Raw genomic sequence first — 24,911 nt, 5'->3', positions numbered from 1 at the left:
GGAAAACCTAAACAAGCATTGATTTTTATAAAACAAAAATAATGATGAAGAATTTGGGTTCTATAAAAACACAGTGGAATTAAAACATGTAACAACATAATCTAATACGAGAGGAGTGTGATTAAAGTTAATCATAGTGATCAGAAGATTAGAGATATTAATTTTAGACCCTATGAAGTCAATGTATGTTGATACATTTTAAATGCTAATCTCTAAAAGAAAAGAAGTAAAATGTAAAATTCCCAGATAAGTAGTAGAAAAACAAATAAGGAAGTTACTCAACAAAACAGAAGGTAGAAAAGAGGGGGAGAAAAGAAAAGCACAGAAAAAGCAAGACAAATATAGGCATAATAGAAATAATTTCTAATATCAGCATTTACAACATAGACTAAAACTTGGACAAAAAAGTAAAAATAATCTCTATATCTTACAAAAAGTCACAACTAAGGCATAAGAATATGAAAAGTCTGAAAGTAAAGAAATGGAAAACACATTTTTATATATCCTATTTAGCATGAAGATTCACACATTTTGTTGCAATAATATCAATATATCTGATGACTGGATGCTAGCCCAGACCCTTTGGTACTGTTATGTAATCTTCTGTACACATACTGTGGGCTTTAGATCTTGGATTTAGATAAGATAGGGAAGACCTATATTTTTTAAAAAAGATTTTATGACATAAGGAATGGTTAGAGATAAAACCAGTTACTACATAAGGATAAAAGGTACAATTCTCAGGAAGATGAAATAATTCTTAACTAATAACATAACCTCAAAAATTTAAGTCATAAATTAACAGAATTACACATAGGAAAGGATACATCTGGAGGTTTTAACACACCTCCCTTGGTTCGCCAAAGATCAAGCAGAAAAAAAATCATAAGGATGTAGAGAACTTGGGCCACAAAAATCAACAAGCTTGATCCAAAGGACAGATACGGAACCCTGCATGGAAGTTAATTAGCTAATTAAAAAGCTTTAAACAATCTGAAATTGATCCTTGGAATCATGCATCAGGAGGCGCATTTAGTCAAATGACCTCTAGGGTCCCAACTAACTTTAGAGTGGTTTAGTTTAGTTTCAATAAATATTTCACTCAAAGATTTAAAACCTAGGCTGTTTTTATTTTCTCCCAAACTGGGTAAAGCTCTAGGATGAGTTATAGCTTGAGGTATAAACCTCAACATTCCCACTGTGTTCCACTTTGAGTTTGGTGTGGGGTGGGGATCACCATGTTAAACCCAAAGGAAATTTCATGGGTGTAGTCCAAAGGAAACCAAATCAAATGAACCAACAACTTTGCAAATTCCCATGAGCCAAAACCACTGAATTTCACTCAGCAACAAAGACCTATATTAGACCCCCTCATCAACTTAAGCCAAATTTTCCTAAACCTCAGCTTTGCCAGTTTGAAGATTTTTAAAAGAATTAACTTAAAGCTATTTGAGTCTCTACAATACTTTGGAACCTTTAAAATGGAATAAAATTAGCAGAAATAAATCATTCAAGGCCTCAAAACCTTCTGCCAGGCAGCAAGATTGACTCCCAGGAATTTTTTTTTTTTTTTTCTTTATTTTTTTTTTTTTATCATCATTTTATTGAGATATATTCACATACCACGCAGTCATACAAAACAAATTGTACTTTCGATTGTTTACAGTACCATTACATAGTTGTACATTCATCACCTAAATCAATCCCTGACACCTTCATTAGCACACACACAAAAATAACAAGAATAATAATTAGAGTGAAAAAGAGCAATTGAAGTAAAAAAGAACACTGGGTACCTTTGTCTGTTTGTTTCCTTCCCCTACTTTTCTACACATCCATCCATAAACTAAACAAAGTGGAGTTTGGTCCTTATGGCTTTCCCAATCCCATTGACACCCCTCATAAGCTACATTTTTATACAACTGTCTTCGAGATTCATGGGTTCTGGGTTGTAGTTTGATAGTTTCAGGTATCCACCACCAGCTACCCCAATTCTTTAGAACCTAAAAAGCATTGTCTAAAGTGTGCGTAAGAGTGCCCACCAGAGTGACTCCCAGGAATTTATCTCACAGAAAAAAAAAAAAAAAAAAAAAAATGTGTACTAATGTTCAACAAACAAATGAAAGCAGCATTCTAAAAGGAAAAATAAATAACAAAGCACATGTTGAAATAATATAAAATTTACAACTAACATCTTTATAAAGACAGATTTGGCCCAAACATCAATTTGTATGTACAATTACAATTCTACAGTTATAAAATCAGATAAGGACTAAAGGGCGCCATCATTTCATTGGTTTATATAGTATCTACTTGTGTGGAAAACGGTACTGCATGTACAGATGTCTGAATTTACATTTGCAAAATTTATGACATCTTTGTGATCCTTTTTAGAGAGTCTAATTAGTTTATCTTCTATCATTTTTATCTCATTTTAAAATTAAAACTGTTAAAAGTTTACAGCCAAATCATACAGATAGTACAGGATCTCATATACCTCACCTACCTCCCCACCCCACCCCCCACGGACACACGGAGATGTCCCCATTGTTAACATTTTGCATTAGAGTGGTATCTTTGTTACAATTAATTAAACAATATTATTCCAAGTATACTATTAACTATAATGCATAGTTTACATTAGGACTCACTGTTTGTGTTGTACGGTCCTATGGGTTTTTTAAAAGTTTTATTTTAGTAACATTTATACAACCTAAAGTTTCCCATTTTATCCACTTTCAAAATACAAATCAATGGTGTCATTTAATAAACAGAACTCTACACCAACTAAGCATTAACTCCCCATTCCCCACTCCCATCTAGCCTCTGGTAACTTGAATTCTAGATTCTGACTTTGTGAATTAGTATAGTCTAACTATTTCAACATGATGTCTTCAAGGTTTATCCATGTTGTAGCACACATTAGAACTTCATTCCTTTTTCCTGCTGAATAATATTCCACTGTATGTATACACCATTTTACCTTATGTCATTTTTAAGGTAAGCATTAAGGAGGTAGTATCTTCAATGATGCTTACCTTATCACCTGGGCTAAAGTGTCTGACTAGGGAAATGATGGGGAGAGGGCAACGAGGATGGAAGATAAGCAAACAGAAGAGCCATCTGTCCTTTGAGCTTCTAGATCTTTTGGCTTTTTCTTTATGCTTTTGCTGAACCCATTCCATCTCCTCGAACACCATACAGAATGCCCATTGTTTCTGAATTTGAGATCAGTCTTACAATCAATGCATACATGTCATGTGGTGGGTTTCTTTTCTAACATGAAAGCTATTAATAACTTAATGATGTCTCTTACAAGCACTGGCATCTCAAATACAGTTAATTTTAACTCCCAAGCAAACTATCGGCTCCTTGGGAGCAGATAAGACACCTTAAAATTTGTCAGTATTTCCCACTGTACCTATCACAATGCTGGCTTCCAGTGAGCACTCACTGATTGGTTTAGATTGGCCTTCCGACAACTTATAGTCTAATGTGATAAACAAAGCCAAACCAAGTCAAAATCCACTGAAGCATATATGAAACTGTAGAAGGGAAAACGGGCCAGGTATTTTTTTAGTGGACATATCGTACTTACTAGTGGAGGGAGACAGGATGGGCTTAGCAATGAAGACCTTAATCTAAGACCTAAAGGAGCAAGAAGAATGCAACGTAACAGGAAGGGGACAAGTGAACATCGTACCCTACCCTGATAGTTTGACAAAGACTAGAAATAGGAGGCCATTAAGCAAGCAGCTTTGCCACAAGGGCAGGATGAGATTTAGTGGCTATGATATCAGTAATGCAACAGACCAGGGTAGCTATAAAAATAGGCACTTACTAGTGTTTCATAAACATGTATTTAAAACATTTTCTGACCAAGGATCCATTGTATAAACTGAGATGTGGAGTAGAAGGGGAAGTGCAGGTAAGGAACGCAAAAATGAATTAAACACAGTCCCCATCCTTAATATGTTCACTGTACAGGATGCAGACAGGCAGCTAAATACGATATGATAAGGGCCATGTATCAATGATTATATAAGGGCAAACAGGGAAGAAAGAGAAATAACTACAGTCTGAAAGAAACAGGAAAAGTTCTTAATTAGGACTTAAAAAATTAACTTGAGACATTTTTACACCACATTTGAGCCATGAAACAAAAATTTTATGATCTGATTCACTAACACAATTACCATTACAAGGAAAGAAGGATCTTCATAACATGACAAAGCTGTTTCTACATTTCAGAAGAATATCCAATTAAAAACAAAACAAAGCAAAAAACTTCACTGCTCTGTTGACAATAGACTGTCAGCACCAAATACCTCATAATAGGAACTGGGTTCTGTGTGTTTTGTTTAATTTCTAGCCCTTGTTCCTCCTGTTCTCAGGCATAAAAACAGTACCTGATGATGATACTCTTTTTTATGCTACAGAAAGGAGAGAACGCTATTTAGCTTAACTCTTTTAAAAATAACTCTAGAATATTTTCTTGTCATCAAAGAATAACTCTTTTAATTTTTCTTTCTTCCTCAACTCTCCCTTCTCCTTCAAATACTCAAATCATTCATCACAAAACAAAGGAAAAAGCCCAAACCAATATTCCATGTAAAACACCAGGTTGCTTGGAGAAGGGGAGCAGGAGGTTCAACAGATCTCACTTCCCATTTCAGAGTCAAAGCTTTGCCTTTCCTAATTCCACAGAGAAATGGAGAATCAGCTGTTTCATACCCACATTCTGTGGACTGGAAATGCAATTTCTGGCATTGTGACAAATTCCACTCTTACAAAACCAACTACATGCCCCATGGAATTCACTATAATGAGGTTTTAATTGTATTGGCACTATGTATAAACGCAAGGAAAAGTACATCTTGGGGAAAAATGAATGTAGGAAGAGCTACAAGTTTAGAAAGTGTGAAGTTAGGAAAATTCATTTCTTTTTTCTTTCAGAGAAAAGATGTTTATGGAGATGAAATACTGAAGTTACTTCAATTTACTCATTAACAAATATTTATGAATGCCTAATATATTAAGGCACTGGTCTAAATCCCAAGAATGCAGCAATGAACAAGACAGAAAAGTACCCTGCTCTTTTGGAGTTTACATTCTTGTTGGAGGAGACAGACGATAAGTAAACAAGAAAAATATCAGAAAGTGGTAGATGCTATTCAGAGAATGAAAATATAATAAAGTGGTAGAAAGTGACATTCAAGCTGAAATCTGAGCGACAAGGGGGCAGTACACCTGGGGACAAGAACATCTGGGGGAAGAACAGCTAGGCCCTAAGGCAAGAATACCTGTAGCTTATTCTAGAAATAGAGAGAAGGCCACTGTGGCTGGGGCAAGGTGAGAGTGTCTACGAGGCAGAGAGGAGCTAGATCCTGTAGGAAAGGGAGTCTAGGTTTTACTCAAAGTTCAATGAGAAAAATAGGTACAGAATTTCTACTTGGAGTGACAGAAAAGTTTTGGTAATGGATGGGAGTTATAGGAGCACAACATGGTGAGTGTAGTTAATACCACTGAATTGTACTCTTGAAATTGATTAAAATGGGAGATTTTATGTTGTATATATGCTACCACAATAAAAATTAATAAAACAGAATAAAATGAAATAAGCTGTTGAAATTTAAAAAGAAGTTCACTGCACCACTGCAGTACTCTACACAGGGGGCTGACTGGATTTGATATGCGTTTTTAAAAGTTTATTTTGGCTATGAGTAATGAATGGACTATGAGTGGGCAAGAGAGGAATGTGTTGGAAGCTTGCTGAAACCTGATTAGGAGTGGCAGTAATGAAGGTGGAGAAAAATGAATGGATTTGGGAGAAAATTCAGAGTTCAGTTGATAGGATTTGCTGACAGGAGATGAGGAAAAGAGAGCAATCAAAAATAGCTGGGACTTGTTATTAAGATGAAGACAACTGAGGGAGGGCAAATTTGGGGAAGGATGATCAAGACTTCCTTATGGTATGTTACCTTTTAGATGACAATTAAATATCCAAATGTAGATGTAAAGAACACAATTAGAAATAGGAGTCTGGAGTTCAGGGGAGAGATCTGAGCTAGAGATACAGATTTGAGAGTTAATGAATGAGATTGTACTTAAAGCCATGGGACTGAATGAGATCAAAAAGAGATCAAGAAGAGAAGAGTCTGTGCAAGGATGGAGTCTTCAGTGTTAAGAGCACATGGAAAAGAAGAGGAATAAGCAAAGAAGACAGAAGGAACAGCCAAGTGGGCAAGAGAATAGGATAGTATATGAGTCCATCTGGGTCCTCTGGGAAGCTAACACCAAGCGGGATTAGATGTAAAGGAGATAAATCGAGGAGCCTCCCTATGAAGGATAAAGGAAGGCAAGAGGGCTTCAGACCTGAAGCAGATTTGACATCTGTGAAAGGGGAGAGGGATGGAAGGATTGCATAGGAAGAACCTCAGACCATAGCCTGGTTTGAAGAAAGACGTGGCCAGACCAATGGGATATCCCTGATCCAACCTTGTCCATTAGAGGAGTCTTGAGTAGTGAAAGAATGTCCCAGTTTTGTTCCCCCACCATTCTGTTATTGGCTGGAAACACCTTGCCTGGCCTGCATTTCCACTATGATAGATCTAAAGGTGTGGTAGCTATCTTCCTGTAGCAGATTTTTTTCCAGGGAGACCTAAATCGGGCACTTTCATAGCCACCACAGTGTGATGTCACAGGAAACCCAGAGAAAAGAGTGTTTTAAAGAGAAGGGAGAAGTTAGCCCTATCAAATGCTGCTAAGTGAACAAGAAAGACAAGAATGGGCATGTGACCATTGGTTTCTGACAACATGAAGCTTATCACTGACCTTTACGAGAGCAGTCTCAGGAGGCCAGGAAAGACAGAAGCCCAATTATAGAGGGTCAAGGAATGAATGGGAAGCAAAGAAGTAGAGAGAAGACTACAGTTAACTCTTTTTAGAGTTTAGACAACTCTTTTTTGCTGGGAAAAGGGAGCATTTTCCCACCATAGAAGTGGGAAAATAGCTAGAGGTGGATGTGGGTCAATGAAGGGCTTTGTTTTATTTTAAGATAGGAGATACCAGAATGTAGTGGTGGGAATGATCTCACAGATTTGGAAAAATCAATGAAACTAAAGAAAGAGGAAAACTGCAGGTACAATATACCTGAGAGGGCTATAGAAGCAAACCCCAGGAAACAAATGGAGGACTGGCCCTTGGCCAGGGGAGCTCTGTCTATAGTAACAGGAAGGGAGCCAGAATTGGGTACAGATACAGGCTAGTAGATTTGGTGGTGGAAGTATGAGGTAGTACTTGTACGATTGCCTCTATTTAGTCAGTGCAGCATGAGGCAGCTGAGAGTAGGGGTAAAGAAAGGTAGGAAATTCGATATGAATTAAATTGGAAAATAGACAAACCAGAAAGTGGGAAAGGGAACATACAAAAGAAGTGTATCAGGACTGTCAGGCTATACCGAGTGCCAATGTGAGCGATGTGGGCATGAATTATAGTGAGACCAGTCAGCACAATGTTTTTCTCTAGTGACATTCAGCAGCCTAGGTGTAGGCATAGAGTAAGTGGATGATTCAATTTACAAAAGAAGGGGTTTGAATGAGTATATGACAAGGAAAGAAAATGGAAGCATTAATGGTATTTCCAGGTCAAAGATCTAATCCCACCTGGGGCACAGCAGCTGCCAAATATAGAAATTATGGTAGTCACAGTGGTTGAAAGGTTATAGTTCCTCAGCTTTCCAACCCCTTAGAAAAGCTTCCACTCTTATTCTCCTCCAGATTGGACAATGTCTTACTCTTCCTTTGTTGCAAATTAAATTCACAGATATTGAAGTTTATAATTAATGCTATGCAAAATTTGCTGCATACATTTGTTTTTATTTTAACTGATTTTAGCGACTAATTTTTGAAAGTTTGTTCTTTTATAATAAGGGTTTGATTTGGAAACATCTCTGTACTTAAATATACCTTCTAAATGGATGGCAGATGAAAGAGTCTCCTAATTAAAATAAACAAAATAGCTCAGCGTGACATCTCCTTTTTAAGACTTTGCCAGGATAATGGAATAAATCATATTTTGCAAGGTGGTTAACTTAATAGATGTGTCTAGATCTCAGACATACATAAAAAGGTAATGTTTCTTAACAAAAGATGCCACCACATTGATCTGATTTTGGCAATGGACGTAGAAAGTAGGTGCAACCAAAATCATATAGAGGAAGGGGTAGCAACAGAAAAAAAAAATCTCCTTTTTTATCTGAGTAGATCTTTGAAAATGCACTTAAAATATAATCTCTTCAGAAGCTATTTACACCAAGCAGGAGGTACAACTGAACCTTTTTAATAAGCAGCTTTCTCTTAGAATTCTAAAGCTACAGTTTATTTCAGAATAACCTTAAAAATAATAACCAAGGTTAGTGGTTTCAGAAAATATAAATGATTGCTTGTGCTCACAGATTTGAATTTCTGGTCAAATTCCCTAGTTTGGCAGTTTTAGCCCACGGTAACATTGAATGGGGTTTCAGGCAACAAAAAGAGTGAACTGCAAAGAAACCCTGGCCTTCTCCCATGACCCAACCGCCTACGTTAGAAAAAATGACTGAGAAGCAAATTTGTCAAGAACAGGACCTTCGCCATGGAACAACCACCCAAAACCCAAACTATAAACAGCCACTCATTCAAATGTACTATTTTTAACCACAAGAACACCTGAATCATAAATGTATGTTTTTCTTCTTTGAGCTCCTACAAGTCAGCTGCATTTTTAAAGTTTTTGTATACCTGAGACCAGTATAATTACTGGCTATAGTTCTATGAAGTTTTAATGATCCAAAAATCCCAAAGGGACTGTAACAGAATGGTTTCTTTATTTTCAGTAGTTTAGCATGAAGAAATGAAGTTACACTTTAGGAAGCTGCTGTGTTGGAAAAAATTTCAACTGCCAAATAAGTCATCCAGAAGCAGCATACTGTAGAGTCCAGAATCAACATACTACAGCTGCTTTCAATAGCAGCACCACAACACTAGCCCAAGAGGATGGCAAATGTGACAGGTTACACCACAGATGAATCTTGAGGACAATGCACAATGCATAATGAGTAATAGTATAGGGGGCAGGGCAGAAGAAGACATGTTTCCCAACACAAAACAGAGAACAAAACGATGACCACGTCAGTTCTGGGAACAAATTGACAGGACCAAAATTATGTAAAACTAGGTCAATGTGAGAAACAAATACTAACACCTAATATGGGGCTCTTAAGAAAAAAAAAAGAAGCTAAATTTGAGCTTTTGGTGAGTTCCTATTTTAAATAAAACAGTTAATGGCTGGCAAGGAATTATTTTCTAACATAGTTGAGGATAAAATGTAAAATTTGAACTTCTTATTTTCCTAACACCAAACAATATCATTCTTTCCTGGTTAATAGAAACAATCACAATCTTTTGAAGTATTCTGATGAAAGTACTACATGGGAGAGAGCACTGAATGATAATTTGGTTTATCAACCCTTATTATCATCAACATGATTAGTTTAACTATACTTGTCATTGTGAATATTCCAAATGCAATGATGAAATCACTATATCACACATAATATCATTCTTGGGTATAGCAGGGTAGTTAAGATCATCTACCTGGAGCCAGACTTTCTGGCTATCCCATACTAGTCATGTAACCCTGGCAGGTCACTTAATGTTTCTGAGCTTCACTTTCCTTTTCTATAGAATGAGGACACAATTTGTACATACCTCATATTTTAGTTGGGGATTAGTTACCCATGTAAAGCACTACATCAAGGAGGATCCCAATAGGAAATAGATGGTACACTCAGTTCAAGGAGTGCTTTTTAACCAAAGTATGGGCAGCATTAGAGAGAACCACAAGGAACAGTGCAAGAATCTGGGACAAGCAGTAGCAGAGCTGTTACCACCCTTCTCCAGGGGAAGGAGAAGTTACTGGAGCCCAGAAGGAGAGACAGTTGTAAAAAGTGGGCTGCCTTGAAGAAGGAAATGATCTTTAGTCTGAAGGAAACAGCCCATCCAAAGTGACCATGCAGGGAGAAAGCCAGGGAAAAAATATTTTGACCTCACTGTCCTCCTTCCCTCTGATATCCTGCTGGGGTTTTTCTTTGGCTGAACCCATCAGGAACCAGAGGGCAGGGAACCCGTTGATGAGCCCACACAGGTCAGCCCGCCAGAGAGCAGGGTGAAGAAGAGCAGACAGTAGATGTAGAGGGACAAGTCAAGAAATCCAGCTCAAGCAATTGTGTAGTACAGAAGCCATCTGAAGTTTTTAACCATTTTAACTTCGACAAATACACATCACTGTAATTAATTAGACCATACCAATCAATATGAATTGTAAAGACCAACTCAGTGAAACTGCAGTTCAAGATTAATATAATTCTATTTTCATTTTGATGATATAAACCAGGGACCAGGAACTCTTGATTTGTTCAATTTATTATGACCCAAGGGAAAAGAATGAGAAAAGTATTACAGGAACCAGTAGCAGCCTCTCTCAGATTGCCCCCACAAGGAGCTCCAACCATATTTTGCAACCAACTTGAACCCCTAAAGAGAAGTGGTAAGGGACACCTCTGACACATATGCTTCAGAGCCTTGGGCTCTGTTCTAGTTTGCTAATGCTGCCGGAATGCAAAACACCAGAAATGGATTGGCTTTTATAAAAGGGGGTTTATTTGGTTACACAGTCATAGTCTTAAGGCCATAAAGTGTCCAAGGTAAAACATCAACAATCGAATACCTTCACTGGAGGATGGCCTATGGCATCTGGAAAACCTCTGTTAGCTGGGAAGGCACGCGGCTGGTGTCTGCTCCAAGTTCTGGTTTCAAAATGTCTTTCTCCCAGCACATTCCTCTCTAGGCTGCAGTTCCTATTCAAAATGCTCTTGGGGCATTTGTCCTGTCTTAGCTTCTCCAGAGCAAGAGTCTGCTTTCAACGGCCATCTTCAAACTGTCTCTCATCTGCAGCTACTCTCTCAGCTTCCGTGCATTCTTCAAAGTGTCCCTCTTGGCTGTAGCAAGCTTGCTCCTTCTGTCTGAGCTTATATAGTGCTCCAGTAATTTAATTCAGACCCACCCTTAATGGGTGGGGCAACACCTCCATGGAAATTATCCAACCAAAGGTCTTGTCCACAGTTGATTGAATTACATCTCCAAGGATACACCCAAAGGATTCCAAAATCTAATCAACACTAATATGTCTGCCCACACAAGATTGCATCAAAGAACATGGCTTTTTCTGGGGGACATAATATATACAAACCAGTATAGTCTCCTACAGTAGAACAAATGGAGAGTCACGAAGAAGAAGGGAAGACTGTATATAATCAGGCTTTTTATTTATTGTAAAAAAAGCTATCTAATTCTGAAACATACTCCTGTAGAAAATGTTTGGAAATAGCAAACTGAAATCTAATTTATTATCTCATCACGAAGAAACATAATTTAAAAAGTATGAAAACACATTAGTTGATTTTTAAGTGCAAAATCCAAGAATTAACAATGTCGCCAAATGATGCTGTCACAAAATTTCATAATAATTCACATTTCAAATACATTTGGTCCCAAAGCCAAACATAATGCAAGGCACCATTTTAAATTGTGTTAATAATCATATTTTTATAACCTAATTAATTCAAAGTACAAGAAAGTATATATCATTAGTTAAAGGGGAAAAGTCAAACTATGCCTTTGAATTTATATTAATGGAAAATTATTAAATTTTTATTAGAATAAACTTTATAACATAACTTTTAATAACAGTGATATAAACTAAGATGGTATTTCCTTTTAATCTATCATGGCAAAATGAGTATATAATTTAAAACATTTCTTGGGAGGTTTTCAATATTATATATAATGATGAAAAGAGTATGTGAGTCTGAAAAGTTAGTATTCACTGATACAAAGCAATGATATAAGATGAGACTGAAGAAACAGGCAGAGGCTAATTCTGGAATGTCTTGCATGTAAGGCCTTGAATAAGCAGTTTAAACTTTATTCTGTAGACAGCACTAATTCCCTGAAGGTTATCTTCAGGGAAGAAATAAAATTGGTGCAATATTTCAAGATTAACCAGGAGTGCAAAGTGGCCTGAGGTAGGGAAAGCCTAGAACTGGATGCCAGTTGGAAAAGCAGGTGGACAGGGACCGCTTGTGGGCAAGGACGTGAATAGTGGGCACACCCAAGAATGGACAGGAAGGGGCAGAGAGGAAAGAGAGGGTGAGGGAGAGGGAAAGAGAAGGTAGGAGGAAGGGAAAAATGATTGTAAAGGAAGAATCAACAGGCCTTGTTATTGACTAAATACGGAGAGGAGAGCAAAGGAGGACTCAAAGCAACCTCAAAGTTTTAAGCTTTAAGACTGCTGTGCTCAAAAGGGAGAGAGATTAGGAGGAGTGGCAGCCTGGGGAAGGCAGAGCAGAGCACTAACCCAGTGGAAATGGCCCCAGGCAGAGGAAACTGCAGCTACAGTAGGGGATGGTCTGGTAAGGGGTGGTCTGCCTGGTTAAATCTACTGATGGAAATGTGACTTCAAAGAAGAAAATATGCAGACAAGGTTGTAGGAACAAGGGTTGGAAGTTAGGTTGCCAGATAAAATAACAGTGCCCCCAGTTAAATTTGAATTTCAAATAAACAACAAACTTTTTTTTTTTTAAGTATAAGAATGCTGCATGCACTATTTGGGACATACTTATGACAAAAAAATTATTCGTTATCTATCTGAAATTCAAATTTAACTGGGAGTCCTGTGTTTTCCTTTGATAAATCTGGCAACCCTAGTTGGAAGTGAATTTTAGATGATCCTCTGAAAGAGGCATACTGAGCTGGAGGAGACAAAGGCCCAAGTGGTAAGGGCAGTAAAAAGAAATACTTCCCAGAGAAGAGAAAAGCAAGAGAGGCCTGGAGAAAATATAGATACATGTTGAGGTGGCAAAAAAGGGAGGGCTCATGTCCAATAACCACCTTTTTGATGACCTTTTTCACTAAAGTCAGGGTCAAAAACGTTCAGTACAAAATTAAGGTCAGAGCCTAAGGACAGGTGAATATGCAGAAACTTCTGCTCTCTTATGTAAATTCTGTTCTTTGGAGGAAGGCTGTACTCCTTGAAGTTCCTTTCAGCCCTAGGCTTCTGTGAGTCACACTTTTCTCATGTAAATGTTCCAGTATTTTCAGTTAAATAATTTTGTATATGACTAGAATTTCTGTGCCTGCAATGCAACTATATCCTTTAATATAGCCATATAAGGGACAACCCGGTAAAGATAGGCAGTAATTCCATTCACAAAAAAGAATCTGTTTAAGTTTTTTATGAAAAAACATGTTCACATGAGTAAAATGCACCATTAAGGGAAAAGATGTTTGAAGAAAATATTAGCATCAAATAGAAACAATGAAAACGTGTCACAATTTAAAATATGCCATTCCTAGGGGGAAAAAAGCCAATAAAACGAAACTATTCGTGTAGGCTGGTGCCTTATCCTGGCCTTGGGAACCTCAGACTTGCAGGGCTGGAGGACGTCCCTGGAGGACGAGGACGATGATAGATAATGAGATGTGAGCCCTCGCTTCTTATAGTCACTGTGCAACACTGTGGCAGATTTAACAGAAAAAGAATGAATTCCTTTTTCCAAAAAAAATACATCAAAAAAGAAACAAAAATCTAAGACTAAAGTGGGTTAATCAGCAATACATACTGTTGTCTTTTTTGAAAACTTGGAAGAGGCTACCCCACAGAAAAAAAATTGATTCCTCAACATTCGGGAACTAACTCCTTGGTTAGTGGAGAAAAACCATAAATTGCTGTTCTCTGAACACCTGAACCTGGTCTCTGAATAACAAAGTCGAACCTGTCCCCCCTTCTCTGATTACTGTAACTTCTCTCTTTCGGTATTTCATCAGAGCAAACAATCAAACAAAAAAAACCCCAAACCTAAAGCTAAAGAAAATGAGTCTTTCTATACTCATTTTTTTAAAAACACCCAACTTTCCCCAAAGCAATCTTTGCCATTATTTTCATAAAATAACGGCCACACAGTTTAGTTTAAGGTTACTGATTAACAAGTCCTTTCAAATCTTGCCCAAGAAGAGTATTACTGAGGAAGTTTCCCACTTGCTTTTTACCCATATTTCTAATCCTAGAGAGGTTGATAACATCAAGTAAATTTCCAAATAACATTTTCAATCTGCTAAAATTATGATATATGACTCATCACAGTGAGGCCTTAAACATATTTAAACATGATTACAGTTCAAATAAAATATGTCACATGCCTTTATAAGTCTAACAACGGATGGTGGTTATATTATACCACAGAGATATTTCCAAACCTTTGTTCATTACTTCCCTGGTTGAGTAATCTCTAAGGGGAAATATTTTCACCATATTTACACTGTAATAAATTTTCTCAAGGCTACTTAATATACAAATCTATTGAACTCTTATGGCTCCTTAAATAAGATTTGCAGTGCATGAGATGAAACAGAAGAGTTATACTCATTTTTTTCATGAGAGAAGAGTGTACTGAACTTAATGTATATGAGCCTCACTTTTAAAAGTGACACAATGATGCACCAGCTAGTTAGGACAGAAATGAAGTGGCCTCTCAGCATCAAAAGGATAACTATCATAAACAATTCTCACTTAGTGATTCACGTGGGGGAAAATAGGGATAGTAGCAGGGTGTATGGGGAAGCAGGGGTCAGACATGGTGTCAGTATGGAGGTGCATACTTCAGACCAAGGCACACATAGGCCCTGGGGAAGTCAGTACACCCAGGACTATATAAAACAACACAAAAAAATGTGGTGTATCTTTCAGGAGCCACTTTTTGTAGCATGTCCATTGCCTTAGGTAAGGGAAAAAAGGGAACTGTTAAGGGCACAAAACTAGCACAAATCCAGAGAAATTAAGACATTTCTAACTCAGGTCACATGGTCTTCCAGATCCATGACCAACACTCGGTATATATCTTAGGAGATATATGAGGCAGAAATCCCTGGTTGCCTTCTAATAATCATTCTCCCCATCTTCCTTAGTAACCAAACCTCAGCTTTTAGCTGAGCACATTGCCAGCCAACTAAAAGAATTAGATTCCCGTGCCTTAGTTACTGCTTGGTGTGGTCATGTGACTATGTTATGGCTAATGAGATCTAAGTGGAAGTGTTCTGTGGGACTGCTAATAATTCTCTTTAAAATGGAGGGCTGCAACCTTCTTCTCCTGCTCCCTCTTTCCTCCTGCACAGAAAGTGCATGTGAGGGCTGGAGTTGAAGCAGCCATATTGTACCACAAGGTGATCTGATAAAGTTGGTAAAACAGCAAGAGAGAAGGACCCTGGGTCCCTGATGATCATGGCATGTTCATGCCAACACAGCCTTGAACTGCCTACCTTCAGGTTTCTTTTATTTGAGATAATAAACACTCGTATAATTAAGCCACTGTTATTTTGACTTTTTCCATTATAGATGAACCTGGTTCTCACTGATTCAACCAGTATATATGTTTAGGTGTGTAAAATATCTCAAAGTGTTTACAGCCTGACACATAGTAGTTATCTGATGCATGTTAGTTCTCTGTCTAGTATGACAGAACTGCAATCATTCCAAAACTTATTGATATCTACAAACATTCCATTCTTAGGTAGATGAGCTGACTGTTAGATGCCACAAAAAGGCACAAAATGTGGACAAGCCCTGCTTTTGTTCTTTATTTTCTATAGTCACCCCTGACAGTCTTCAAACCTTAAATATCTCATAGATATCTTCTAACTGATTTGGCTTTTTCTACTTTGCCTATTATTCAAGGCAGAAGTTTACCTGCCCAGCTTTTTTTCTTATTCCTCTTCTTCTGGCAACAGCAACTCTCTGGCCCTTGGGGGGTCATCTCCAAGTGGTTCAGGTAAGGCTATCAATCAGGTAGGGGATGCCCAGCCAATCAGAGAGTCCCATCCCCTGGTGAAAGTGATTGGTTGGCAGGTAGGCATATGATTCCAGAATCCCCACTTGGACATTCTATTGAAGCTAGGTGAAAAAAGTGTCCTGTTTTGAGGTTCATAGGTCTGCAAAGCTGTAAACTTGGAGCTGCTAGCCACATGGAGAAAACAGAGACTGGTGTCAACATATTTTTGTAAGCCAGTATAGTCTCTCTCTCTCTTTTTTTTTTTTTTTTTTAGCTTAAGCTGTTTTGAGGTGATTCTCTACCTCTTGTCACTGAGAAAGTTCTGGAGACCAACATTAGACTGGTAAATTTTCCATGTGACCCATCACTGCAATATATTAAGGAATAAAATAGATTGAGAAACTACAGAATCAATAGCCTCTTGGTATCTTAGTATCTTCTTATATTAGTCACATACAATTAACATTACATGGAAACTGGGAAATCTTTCAAACCATGCCTTCATCTAACACATGATATTATTGCTATGGCTTTTATCCTTCTAATCATCTATTTAAAAAAAAAAACTAATTAAATGTTTGTCATATCATCATTTAAAAAATAGCTGTGGTATGCTACTTATGTGTTTCATTTTTCTTGTAACTTCCTTGGAAAATTCAAATTGTGTTGTCCTGATATAAATGCTCCCTTTTAGCAGAAATATACAGTGAGCATAACAACTTTTAGTAACAATTTTTCTACCAAAGAATGAATTCCATTTTTTTTCAAAGTAGCATGAACCACAACTTTATTTTTGTTATAAAAAAGGATACTTCTTAGTTGTAACAATAATCCCTATTTCATCTCAATGAGAAGAAAAATTGGTATTCTCATGATAAACTAAACCAAAACTAAATCAGAAGAAAAAGGAATATTGATTGCCAAAGTTACTAGTACTTAAGTGTGTACATGAGTTAGTAAATATACATTTCAATCTCTACAGAGCTATGGATGAAGGTGAAAAATATTTTTTCTATGAATAAGAATAATGCCTAACATAAGTGGCTATGCATTCAAATTCTGAGTGAAAAAAAACAGATACAAGTGAAAACAAACTGTACTTCTACTATCATTTAAATTGAGACAGAATAGGGCCTCATAAGAGACAAATATTCTTAACAATCAAATAAAGAATTCAGACACAGAGGTTTGTTTTTTATTTCAACTGTTTTAGCTTTTATAACAAAGTTTTTAGCATTCCAAAAGCCTGTTACTGCTCTTAATATGCAATAATTGTCAGGAGGTTTTTGATTACTGATTCAATGTCTTCATTTGTTATTAGTTTGTTGCAATCTTCTATTCTTGAATCAGTGTAGGTAGTCTGTGTGTTCCTAGAATTTTTTATATTTCATCTAAGTTATCTAATTTGTTGACAAACAATTGATCATTGTATCCTCTTATAATTCTTTTCATTTCTGTGGAGTTAGTAGTAATGTCCACCATTTCATTTCTGATTTTAATTATTTGCATCCTACCCCCTTTTTTTTCTTTATCTGTCAAACTAAAGGTTTGTCAATATTTTTGATCATTTCAAAGAACCAACTTTTGGTTTTGTTGATTCTTCCTGTTGTTTCTTATTCCCATTTCATTTATCTCCACTCTAAATTTATTTCCTTCCTTCTGCTCACTTTGGGTTTAGTTCGCTACTCTTTTTTCTAAATGCTCCAGTTGTGAGGTTAAGTCTGTGATTTGAGATCTTTCTTCTTTCTATAATGTAAGCATTTAGATCTATAAATTTCCCTCTTTGCTGCATCCCATAAATTTCGGTATATTTTGTTCCACTTTCATTTGCCTTAAGATATTTCCTAATTTCCCTTGTAATTTCTTCTTTGATCCACTGGTTGTTTAAGATGTGTTGACTGATTTCCACATATTTATGAATTTTCTAGTTATTGATTTCTACCTTCATTCCATGTAATTGGAGAAGATACACTGTATGAATTTTTAACCTGTTGAGACTCTTTCTGTGACCTAACATATGGTCTAACCTGGAAAAATGATCCATGTGCATTAGAGAAGAATGTGTATTCTGTGGCTGTTGGGTGAAGTGTAATATAGATGTCTGTTAGGTCTAGTTGGTTTACAGTATCATTCAAGTCTTCTACTTCCTTTTGATATTCTGTCTAGATGTTCTTTCCATTATTGAAAGTAGTGTATTGAAGTATCCTACTATTAATGTGGCATCATCTATTTCTCCCTTCAAATCTGTCACTATTTGCCTCATATATTTTGGGGCTCTGCTGTTAGGTATATATATATATATATATTTGTAATTATAATAGCTTCCTGTTGAATTGGCCTCTTTATCGGTATATATTTACCTTCTTTTTCCCTTTTAACGTATTATTATTAAAGTGTATTTTATCTTATATTAGTACAGCTACCCAGCTCTCCTTTAATTACTATTTGGTATATATTTTTTCCATCATTTCACTTTCAACCAACTTACATTTTTGAATTAAGGATGAGTCTCCTAAAACAGCATAGAGTTGGGTTATGTTTCTTTTTTTTAAATCCATTCTGCTAATCTCTGCCTTTTGGCTGGAGATTTTAATCCATTTACATTTATAACAACTATTGATAATTCAGGACTTTCTTCTGCCATTTTGCTCTTATGTCTTGTAAGTTTTCCACCATTTTTGTCACTCATTTCTTCCATTAATGACTTCTTTCATATTTATCTGGGTTTTTGTTTTGTTTTGTTTTGTTTTGTTTTTTGGACTGTAGCATATTGAGTCCCTTCTCATTTCTTTGTGTATATATTTTTCAGGCATTATCTTTGTGGTTACCAGAGGACTTAAATTTAATATTCTAAATATAGAACAATCCCATTTGATTTAATACAAACAGAACTTGAATAGCATATACATACACTATTCTTAAACCCTTCTGAACCCCACTTTTTGTTTTAATTTTTATAAATGATATCTTCATACCTTGTATGTCAAAAATCATAGATTTATCTTTACTTTTTATGAATTTGAGTTTTAGAACCTGTAAGAAGTAAAAAATGGAGTTATATATCAAAAAATACAATACAATAGTATCAGCATTTATAATAACCCATATGGTTATCCTTACTTGAGGTCTTTTTTTTTATGCCACTTCAATTCACTGTCTAGTGCCCTTTCCTTTCAGTCTGAAACTCCCTTTGTAGGGCAGGTCTAGTGGTGATAAACTCTCTCAACTCTTGTTTATCTGGGAATATCTTAATCTCTCCCTCATTTGTGTAAAACAGTATCACCAGATATAAAATTCTTGGTTGGCAATTGTGTTTTTCAGCAGTTTCAATATTTTGTCCCACTACCTTCTTGCCTCTGTGGTTTCTGATGAAAATCCAGTACTTAATCTTATTGGGACTCCTTGTACATAATACATAGCTTTTCTCTTCCAACTTTCAGAACTCTCTTCTTGTCCTTGGCGTTCGATAGTTTAACTACGACATATCTCTGCATGGTTTTCTTTGAGTTTATCTTGCTTGGGGTTCATTGGTCTTCTTGAATGTGTATATTCATGTCTTTGGTTAATATTGGGAAGTTTTCTGCCAGTATTTCTTTGAATATTCCTTCTGCCCCTTTCTCTCTTCCTTCTCCTTCTGGAACTCCCGTAATGCTTATAGTGGTATTCTTTATGATGTCCCGCAAGTCTCTTAGGGTCTGTTCACTTTTTTTTCATTCTTTTTTCTTTCTAGTCCTCAAACTGAATCATTTCATGTGTCTTGCCTTTTAATTCACTGATTCTTTCTTCTGCCAGCTCCAATGTGCTGTTGAAACCCTCTCTGGAATTTTTCATTTCATTTATTGTGCTCTTCAATTCCAGTCTTCCCATTTGGTCCCTTTTTAAAATTTCTGTCTCTTTATTGAGATTCTCATATTGCTCATTCAGTGTTTTCCTGATATTCTTCAGTTCTTTTTCTGTGTTTTCAATGATCTCCTTGAGTATACTGAGGATCCCTTTCTTTTTTAAAGTATTTGTCTGATATGTCCAAAGTCTGGTAATCTTTGGTCAAGGCATATGGATTTTTATCTTGTTCCTTTGGATGGGGCATCATTTCTATTTCCTTTACTTGTAGTCTTTACTTGCACACTGTACATTTTAATATTTAAATTGTTAACTTTAGGATTTAATCCCTGTCTGTTCCTTAAGTTTTTATCCAGATAATGATATAATAGATATTTCCTTGAGTGCCAAGAGTTAACAAAAGCAAACAAACCAAAGCAAAAAAACCCATCTTTCTTAGTCTTTGCAAATTGGCTCTGTGTTGTTTGATGCTATCTTTCAGAATTTAGTCTTCCTATCAGAAAGATTAGCCCCAGGAAAATGTGCCATGCAGGGGCCTCTCTATCTTTTCTGAGCCTGTTTATTGTCCTGGGCTTGTGTTTGCTCCTGGCCTTAGGAATTCCTTCCATTTACAAGAATTTGAATATCTGCTCCATTTCCTATGAAATAGACTTTCTCCCCTTCTTGGGTGCTCTATTGTATGACTTAAAGCAGATAATCCTTTGCCCTAGGCTGCTTTGACTTGTTTCCTACATTGATCTAGTTGTCTGCAAGCTGCTTCCACTTGCAAGGCAAGATCTGAGATGACAAGCCAAAATAAGTTTCCTGTTACAGTCTTTTAGGCTGTCACTTGATAGACTGGCACCAACATACAGACACCCCTTTATGTGCACAGGGGTTACTCTCCTCCTTCTGGAACAGGGCTGAGGACCCACAGTGGGAGCACAGGCTGGCTGCCCACTGAGCTGGGTAGGGAGAGGGGAAAGGGCCAGCAAAGGTGCCAAGAGCTTCTCCTATAGCTTTTTTAAAGCTGTGTTTTCTTGATTTGCCATGTGTCCACTACCGAAACCTCTTTTTGTTTTTGTTTTTGGCTGGGTGTACTTTACTGATGGTACATGACAAAGTAGGGCTCTTGGCCCCTCCCATTCCTCAGGGGGTCTGGGATGGAAGCTGTGGAGGATGGTTGATGCTGGGTGTTGGGGGATCAATTTGGGGCCAGTACTCCCAGCAGCTGATGGCTTGTCTTCCTCTCACGCTGTCACTGGGGCTGGTGGTCCAGGGCTCTTAGTCCTTGGAGGCCATGTAGACCATAAGGTCCACCACCCTGGTTGCTGTAGCCAAACTCACTGTCACACCAGGAAATGAGCTTGACAAAGTGGTCGTTGAGGGCAGTGCCAGCCCCAGGATCAAAACTGGAAGAGTATGTGTCACTGCTAAAGTCTCAGGAGACAACTTGGTCCTCAGTGTAGCCCAGGATGCCCTTTAGGGACCCCTCAGATGCTTGCTTCACCACCTTCTTGATGTCATCATATTTGGCCGCTTTCTCCAGTTGGTGGGTCAGATCCACGACAGGCACATTGGGGGTGGGACATGGAAGGCCATGCCAGTGAGTTTCCCATTAAGTTCTTGGATGACCTTGCCCATGGCCTTGGCAGCACCAGTAGATGCAGGGATGATGTTCTGAGAAGCCCCATGGCCATCACACCACATATTCCCAGAGGGGCCATCCACAGTCTTCTGGGTGGCAGTGATGGCATGGATGGTGGTCATGAGTCCCTCCACAATGCCAAAGTTGTCATGGATGACCTTGGCCAGGGGGGCCAGGCAGTTGGTGTTGCAGGAAACATTGCTGACAATCTTGAGGGAGTTGTCATACTTCTTGTGGCTCACGCCCATCACAAACATGCGGGCATTGGCTGAAGGGGCAGAGATGATGACTCTTTTGGTGCCACCCTTCAAGTGAGCCCTAGCCTTCTCCATGGTTGTGAAGACACCAGTAGATTCCACAACATATTCAGCACCAGCATCACCCCATTTGATGTTGGTGGGATCTTGTTCCTGGAAGATAGCAATTGGATTGCCATTGATGACAAGTTTCCTGTTCTCAACCTTGACAGTGCCTCTGAACTTGCCATGGGTGGGATCATACTGGAACATGTAGACCATGTAGTTGAGGACAATGAAGGGGGCATTGATGGCCACAACCTGCACTCTGCTGGAGTTTACAGCAGCCCTAGTGACCAGGCACCCAATATAGCCAAATCCGTTTATTCCGACCTTCACCATCATGTGTCAGAGATGCAGCTGGCACTGCATGCAAAGATGCGGCTATCTGGTAAGCAGGCAGGAGCAGAGAGCTGAAACCTCTTAATTGTTTTCCAGAGTTCCAAAGAAGTTGGCTCTCCCAGTTTTTGCCAGTTGTTCAAAGATTCTGTTGGGAAATGGCACCCTGGAGCATCTTATACCACCATCTTGGTTGAGAGTGATGAATTTAATTTTAAATGTAAACGTATACAATGCATTTTAGTGTTCCCCTGCCATTGGAGGTTGTTCAAGAAACTAAAAGTGCCTTTATGATTGTACAAATTCAAAACATGCATTCAATTGCTGTATCTAAAATTATAAGGAAAAACATTAATTGTAAAATTGTCTTCTTCGTTAATAATTGGTTCATCTGAAGCATCATGTGAAAATAGTGTCCTTTCCATTGAATGCAATGATCTTTAAATTTATTTCCTATTTCAAAGCCTGTAGTTATTTGCCTTGCAACATTGCAACATTTTTCAAAACTGGAAATTCTAAACTATTTCCAGAATCCTAACATCTCCCTTAGTGCTTTATTTCAATGCCCACATATATGCTTTCATTTTGTAATAATTTACTCACAAACTTTGCTTTCTTAACACCAGCAGTTCCTGTCTCATCACTCAGGCCAGAGAGTTAACATCAGACAGTGTAAGGACCAGTGTTTCTTTATCAGAGTCAGTAGGATGGTAGGCATGGTAATGACATAATTAGGCCCTTGCCCAAAATGTCTTTTCACACAGCTTAATATCTTTCAGTGCAGAGTACCATTGTGGTTGAAATTCCAACAGCCTTGGCCTGATTTGGTAATCAGGTATCTTTTTTTATATAACATGAATTCCTCCAACTTCTTTGTAGTGCCTGATAATAGCTAGCACTCAAATGTTAGCTGACTGATGATGCACAAAGCTCTATCTAATCAAATCAAATAAAATCAAATTAGATTATCTTCCTCTGAGATAGCTATACTGAATGAAGACACTGATGGACAAAAGAAAGAAACACAGTGTGGAGCACATGAAAAATTGATAGAGGATGGGAGAGAGATAGGATAGCTGAAGGACCACAATGAGAGCATGGATATCTGGAGCACAGGAGGACAAAATCCAGGAGATGCGAAGTAAAAGTGAAGTTGCCTCCTTCCCACCTCCACTGAGCAAGGCAAAACAAACACCTCAATTCTGCCATTTATTTTGGCCAGGAGGAAAGTTAACAGTCAAATGCTGCTGAAAAGGCAAATAGTATGAAGACTGAAAAATGTCCACTAATTTAGTGATATGAATGTCATTGGTGAATTTAGCAAGGATGACTTCAGCGAAATTGAATGAAATACATAAATGAAGCAGTGGAATACAGCAATTGAAGGATCAAAGGACTATGAAAAGAAGGTGCAGTTCTAGTGTCAGCTCCACAACCTAATTACTGTGTGACCCTGCAGAAGTCAATTAAATGCTGAGTCCCAGTTTGCACATCCCAAATGGGATTAATGCCCTCTCTTGTAAAACTTAGGTGAGATAATATATGTAAAAGTGCTATGGAATGGAAAAAGTTCTACATAAAATGAAATGTATTCTTAGTATTATTAAGTAACAATAAGGAAAGTTGATCATGTTATTTAGCAAGAATGACCGACATTCTGCTAGAAGAGTTCTGTTCCATGTATAGGAACTTTCAAATGAGGAAGATATTTAGATTTGTTAAGTGGTAAAGCAGAAAAATTTACTGGTATACTTTCCCCAACAATGTACAGAATATATTTAGAGTATGGTTATGCTTTCCACCACAGTCAATGATAAATTCAAATAAGTATATTCACAGTAAAAAAATTCCAGTTGTAATCATTCACTACAGATTTGTGTAGGAAGGATTTTCCAGAAGGCTTCTATTTTCTTTCTTTGTACGTCATTCTTTGAGGGGGATATTACGGTAAATAATACTAATTAGAAATATCTTCAGATCATCCAAGAATGCATACTCAAGTTCTGAAACAAAGATGTGATAAAATTGCATACTTCTGCCTCAAGAGAAATCAAATCTAAAAACAGTTAGGGGAAAAATTCCATAAAAAAAACACATCCAGAACTACATAAAATCCTGAATTGGAATGAAAAATCCTTTTCTATAAAATGTTGATGGGGAGCCAAAATGGACTAAAGCTAATCCTTACTGAGTATGTACTATGTGTTGGAAATGTTTTAAGTGTTTTTCACATACAGTTCATTTGATCATCGTGACAACACAAGAAGGTAATTATTACTGTATCCTTTTCCCCATTGCAGATTAAAAAAAAAAAAAAACTGAGACACAAAGATATTAAGTAACTTGTCCAAGGCCACATAGCTAATAAGTATTAAAGTTAGGATGTGAATCATGTCAGTGTGTTTCCAAAGTCCACAGTGTTAACTACATTGTTATACAGCTTTCCACAATTATTTCTTTAGAAAAATGTTTAAATTCCTGAAAAAGAATCATGATCAGTTAACTACCTAACTTATATACAAATAGTTTCTGATTTCTCTTTCTAATCATACTGTAAATCACATTGTAAGATCATTTCATGCTTTTAAGCTGATATGCTAGTGTTCCTGTTTTTAACCAAAAAGCCATGTTCTCAGTTGAAAATATGTTAAAAAGTATTACATTTAAAAGTTTAAATTTAAGAATTACAGTAAAATCACAAAAGCCACATATGTAACATTGGGAAATTCAGTGTAGCAGGAAATGGAGCTAAGCACAGGTACATGTTTATAAACAAAGCATCTGGTCAAGTGCTATTGTGGCTGGAACCTGAAGGGACCTGTGGGAGCCAATGGGTGTTTGTATAATTCAGTGGCAACAAGTGTTTTCTGGTTGAAAGCCAATTTAG

At 37.3% G+C, this 24,911-nt stretch overlaps 1 protein-coding gene and 1 pseudogene across 4 annotated transcripts in view; both read right to left on the bottom strand.

Moving 5' to 3' along the window:
• KIF6 (kinesin family member 6) overlaps positions 1-24,911 on the bottom strand; it is a 448,516-nt gene that overhangs the window by 396,337 nt on the left and 27,268 nt on the right. The window lies entirely within an intron of this gene.
• On the bottom strand, positions 21,026-22,027 carry LOC119539366 (annotated as a pseudogene).

This window comes from Choloepus didactylus, chromosome 7, assembly GCF_015220235.1.
Source record: "Choloepus didactylus isolate mChoDid1 chromosome 7, mChoDid1.pri, whole genome shotgun sequence".
Lineage (NCBI taxonomy): Eukaryota > Metazoa > Chordata > Mammalia > Pilosa > Megalonychidae > Choloepus > Choloepus didactylus.
Note: the sequence above shows the minus strand (reverse complement) of the source record. Positions and strands in the feature narration are given on the sequence as shown.